The sequence below is a fragment of the Buteo buteo genome, chromosome 17 (genome assembly GCF_964188355.1).
Source record: "Buteo buteo chromosome 17, bButBut1.hap1.1, whole genome shotgun sequence".
NCBI classification, from domain to species: Eukaryota; Metazoa; Chordata; class Aves; order Accipitriformes; family Accipitridae; genus Buteo; species Buteo buteo.
The window spans coordinates 2,665,713-2,671,712 of NC_134187.1; positions in this window are offsets into that span (position 1 = coordinate 2,665,713).

Genomic DNA, 6,000 nt, shown 5'->3' on the forward strand with positions numbered 1-6,000 from the left:
CATAGAATCACAGGATGGTTCAGGTTGGAAGGGACCTTTAAAAATCACCTGGTCCAACCCCCTGCCATGAGCAGGGACATCTTCAACCAGATCAGGTTGCTCAGAGCCCCGTCCAGCCTGACCATGAACGATTCCAGGGATGGGGCATCGACCACCTCTCTGGGCAACCTGCTCCAGTGTCTCACCACCCTCATCATAAAAATATCTCCTTATATTCCTTATATATTCCTTATATATAATATATTCCTTATATCTAGTCTGAATCTTCCTTCTTTTAGTTTAAAACCATTACCCCTTGTCCTATTGCTACAGGCCCTACTAAAAAGTTTGTCCTCATCTTTCTTATAAGTCATGCGAAGTGATGGAGAGTACGTGGGGCAGGTCAATCAGGGGCAGGGTGTGTGCTGGAGAGGGGAGCACCTTGCTTGGCTCCCCGCGAACCCTCCAGCATGGGCTATTTCACAGGCAGAGAGACCTCAGGAGTGACTTAGCTGAGATGTTAGACATGTCCATCATATGTCCATTCAGCTTTAGCATCCTAAACATGTGGCTGACCTGGCAACTCTCCGTGGCTGAGACTTGTTTCTCCAAAGAAAGTAAAAAGCTTCACTACAGGGATGCAGTCATGGATATTTATGGCAGCTTTCTTTAAAACTAACAAATTGTTGCAGTGTTTCTCTGTTTTGTAAACATTTGCTCATTTCTTTCCTTCTGCTGCCTCCTTCCATCCGTGCAGCTTCTCGGTGTTGTTAGAAGGGTATCGCTTCCTGCAAAGGCATGCATGAATATTTAACAAATGGGTAGACAGCATGATGGTGAACCATATAGGCATTCTGGTGTGGTTTCCTTTGTGCATTGCTTGCATTGGTCCTTCTTCTCAAGCCTCCTGCCTTCCTTCACGCAGAGTTTTGAGTTGCTCCTTCTTCCCAAAGGCTGCAGGGATTTTCCGAGTCCCATTCTCAGACTGACTGAGCTTGCGGCTGTACAGCACTGAACCCTCCCTCTAGTGGCTGCCGCACTGAAACGTCGAGAGATGCGCTGCATTTCGGCTAATCTCTGCTCAGGAATGGACAGCGGTGCCAAAATTAGATCGTCTGCCAGAGGTCTGTGGTTCCTGCGGGCTGGGAAACCAGACCCTTAGCACACGCTCCACTTGTGCTGTGCCCTGGCTGCGTTTCACGGGGTTCGGCCACGTTGATGCGATTCCTGCTGTTCCTTGATTTAGATGGGCTATTTGCAATGCAGGATTTGTCCTCCTGAACTGGCAGAGAGGGGTGTGAATGGGAAGAGCTGCGTCAGGTTTCCCGTCTGGGACTCGCTGCATGTCTGGTCACGGGTGCTTTTCCTTCACGTGGGTTTTGTACTGCTAACATTTTGGATTCATCCAGACCAGACGTGCCAGGGTAAAAGCTGGCTTTATTTTAAATCTCATTACAGTTCCTCTGTGTTTCATCATCCTGCAGACACACTATTTGCTGCAGCATCACTCCTTGCAGTGGGAGGAATTGCAGTGAAAGCCTCCACGGCTGGTGGGAAGGGAAAAGTGCTGCCATCCAGCAGGCAGGACCGCCATCGACATCTCTACTGCTCCATCACCATGGAGCCCAGCCAACATAACTGTATGCACAGCCATTTTTGGGGTTTGGGGTTAAACTACCAAATCTTGTACCAACAGTGTATAGTAGCGTTTTTCTGGCCAGTTGGGAGATGCTGCATAGAAGTTGGGAAGACAAGGCTAATGCAGGGGTGCAACATAACATGTCCTGGCTCAGGTACAACCAGAACGAGCACATCTGACACTACCTGCTATGAACACATCTGCTGGGGGTTGCTGGTGCCTGAACGGTCCCCCCAAGACATGTGTGTGGTATCGCTCATCTCAGAGAGTCATAGATCCAGACCCCTCAAAGGAGAAAGGGCTTCGAAAACCCAGGATGACTATTTAAATGTAAACACCGCTAAACCTTCTGTTGATGGGTTTAACAAAACCCATCCAGACCGAATGGAGGAATCAGTCTTGGTATCTATCCACAAAACTGCTCTCCCAACAAGCAGAATATGTGGCCATGCTGATAAATGCCAAGAATGATTTCTGACTACTGAAAACTTTAGTTGTAGTTGTCTTTTATGATCACGGGACTTCCCTGGATTATTTTGGTTCCAATCTCAGTCTCAGGGCTGTTCCTCTGGCTAATTAAAGGACAGCCATTTGTTACTACTGACCAAATTTTTCAGCAGTCATCAAATTATTTTGCATTTCACTCAGCTTGACTATTAAAATAAACTGGACAATTTCCCAGTTATTGCGGATTCTCGGGCACTGGCACAAAGCTGTGCTCACGTGTCTGTTGCTGCAGGGAACATATAGATTAAAAAAAAAATTGCCTCCCTGTTGTTTCTTATGAGAGATTTCTCTATTTAACATCAAGAAAAAAATTAGGTTCAAAATGAGCCAAACTTATGTGCTCTGCCTTACACAGAGCGGGTAGGGCAAAGCCCACGTGCCAGTTCCCCTAAAGCTACACCTGTACTAGTTAGTTATTAACCAATAAACTAACCAGTGCCAGGAGGAGGTTATTAAACTCTCTCCCCTCCTAATAGAGTAGCTGCTTCCAAATTGTTTATTTGGAACAGTCCCATGCCCATGCTACCCCTATCCCTGCATGGGGACTGCTTTTTGCTAACCATATGAAGAGGAGTTTCTTTTGATTTCCCTTCTGCTGCTGCTTGTGGAGTCTCTCTTGCATCTCCCAGCCTTTTCCTGCTGTGGTGGTGACTGGAAACTTAAAAAAGCAAGACAGAGAAGTGGACATTATCCCTTGAATCCAGAAGCTGAGGCTTGGAGGTTACGTGCACAGCATGACCCTGTCCTTGCAGAGCCTCTGGAGATGTCTCTGTTTAAGACTGCAGGAGAATGGCCTCTGCACAGGGCACAGGATAACAGGGGAATGAGAGCCATGATTTCTTCCTGGCTCTACTAATATTTCCTTACGTGCTGGTGAATGGATGCGTATTATATGAGATACACACACACACACAAATATATATATATATATTTATATGATGGTGTACATTATAGCAGGTGTTATAATATCTGCTCCAGGCTGGGGTGAGCTGAGATGCAGGGTGTTTAGGATGTGATACAAAATGTGAATACAAAAAATTCAGATTAACTCTGCAAATCTCTATCTTAACACTGAAATGTGTTAAGAACAGCACATTTGCCACCTTCTCACGCTCACAGAGGAACCCCACTGCCTTCCTTCAGGCTCCCCGTCACCAGGGAGGCTGGTACCACCCAACGCTGGCTGCATTGACAGGCAGGTTATTTCCCTACGCTGCAGCCAGGTATTTATAGGCAGCAGATCTAGGCAGTAATTAGGCCATAGGATAATTTCAACTTGCACTGGGACCGCCGAGCATTGCTGGAGGGGAGCAGGAGATCCTCGTCCGAAGGGAACCAAACCCCTTTGTAGGTGCATCCCTCCTCAGACGGAGCAGAAGACAGCAGTTTGGTGTGTCCAGTGACAATCCCTACCCACTTGTCCCTCTTGAAAGTCATCGGGGGCATATAATGGGTAGAGAATAGCTCCTTTTATGCCACGTTAGATATTTATAAGGGCTGCTGGTGACTGGGAAGCTGCCCAAGACTTTAATGGTTTAATTGCTGTTTCCTGTATGTTCCCCTCTCTGTTGTTCATCACAGATGACGATGACAATTGTGGGCTGGGTCTCCCCAGGAATCTCAGCTCCTCGTGCACTTACTGCTCCTGGATATCTCTGCTGGTCTGGGTATGTCCTTGAAGTCTACCCGCAATTAAGATCATCCATATGGGCCCTATTTCCTAGTGGGAACTCCTACAAGACGATGTTGGTCCCTTCTTTATGCTGAGGCATGACTGAGGGATGGAGCACAGATTTGGGCATCCTTGCAATAACCCATAAACCACGCTGTGCATGATGGGGTGAGACTGGGATGGACACGATGCATGACAAAAACCAGGGGAGGACTGGAAAATGAGCACATTTTGGGTACCCTGGTACTCACTGGCGATGCCACAGAGCTGCATTAGTGTAAAGCAGGGCACAATTAGACCTTTTAAGACTTGCGTGTGCTAGCAGATAAATACACCATTTGCTCCACCCTGATATTGATCCTGAAATAAAACCATGCCACCCTCCGCTGCCAGTTCCATTATCTCCAACCCCAAACACCCAGAAATCACAGCCAGAAACCCCCAGATCACAAAATTGGCTTGAAGTTCTTGATCGTATTTTTAGTACTCTTTCTAATGTGCTTTGAATTTGCCTTCTGGTTTTTTAGCTGCTAGAGTAAACTCAGCTCATCCCTCAAACCTTTTGAAAATTGAGGTTTTTAAAAATCGGTTGCCTCCAGGGCCTGGGGCTTTAAGAAAAACAACATGTATGTATGTATATGTATTCCCACATATATTTATACCTTCATAAAATGAGATGCATGGTAAAATTACAGGAGCTGGCAACACAACCGCCCTGTCACAAGAATCTCTTTGAAAGGGTGACAAACCACCTATGCCCAATGCACCATGCTTTGTCTGCTTGGGACCGAGATGAGAGGGCAAACGTTGGCTCGGCTAAATCGAGCCCTGTCAGCCCTGATCCTTCATGTCATCCGCTGGTGGGTTTCACACGTGCACCCCCTTCCCTTGCCTTGAAACATTTAGATACCTCCCTGAATTCGGACTGGGCTACAGCCAAGGACTGGATGTTTGCTTTAAATCACAGACATCTTCTCTGCCGTGCTTTAAAAGCTGATCCTGGGCTGAAGTCATGCCAGCATGAGTTTTATCAGTGATAGGGGGGAGAATCTGACAAAAAATATTATAAATCTTTCAGAGCATAAAAAAAAAAAAGGAGGCCATTTTTCCCATGGGCATTTTAACAAAGCGAGTTGCCCCGGGATTGAGTCGGTGCCCACCGCGCGCCCCCGCACACGCCTCTGGTTAATTCATCTCTTGGCACTTTTTCCTCCAAAGCTGCCATCAGCACCGTCGCTCAGTAAATCTGCTGGAAAAAGCTGCTGGGAAAGCATGCGCGGGCGTTTGTGTGTGCGGGGACGGTGCCGCCTCTGCCGCGAGCGCTGCCGACCCTGCGGGGAGATGCTCAACGGGCTGATCTTTGGGGAGAGGTTGCAGCATCAGGACCACCGCTGGGTAATCCCAGCCCAGAGACCCGCTCTCCTGCCTGCCGTGGCATCACAGGAAAGCTCTGAACCTTCATATTTAATGCATAAGGAGCACCGGGCTGATCTTTTTATAGGTGATGCTCTCAGGCTTCTCTCTTTTTTGATTGTTGGGTAATAAGGGCTTTGAAATTAGGGGTTGGGTCCCCAGGTTGGTAGGAGAGGTCTGTAGGGACGACATTTGGAACTAGAACTTTGCTGGTGCCTATTTCTCATCCTGGGGCCCAGGGACCCCTGGGGACCCCTGGCCCATGGATGGCTGCTGGTCCGGACTGCGCTGCTCAGCCAGGCAGGGAGTGATGATGAAGGGATGGATTCAAGCTCCTCTTTTAGCAGAGTGCACCTCCAGCTTCCCCTTCCTTGAAACTAAGGAAAATCTTTTTGGTTAAACTTTGGTTTTACACCTTTAGATTTTGTTCCAGGAGAATGGGAGTCCGGAGACCTGGACTATATACTCCGTTTTACCAGTGGTATGCTGGGTGAGAAGTTTTTCCTCTGTTAAACATATCTGTAATCCTCCTTGTACCTTGCTGGATTTGGCCACCAGCTTGGACGTCTACTTGCACCATCTGACTGCAGTGGATTAAAAACAAGGACTGTCCCTTTTTCCTCTCCAGAGACCATATTGCCCTTTCTTCTCTGCTGATTTTGGTCTCGCTAATTTTAAAGAGAAATCCCTGAATCAAATACAGCACGTCTGGATCAGTGGATTTTAACCCCCGGCCCATGGGTGGCTGCTGGTTTGGATTATGCTGCAAACCAGCTCTTGTTATATAGAT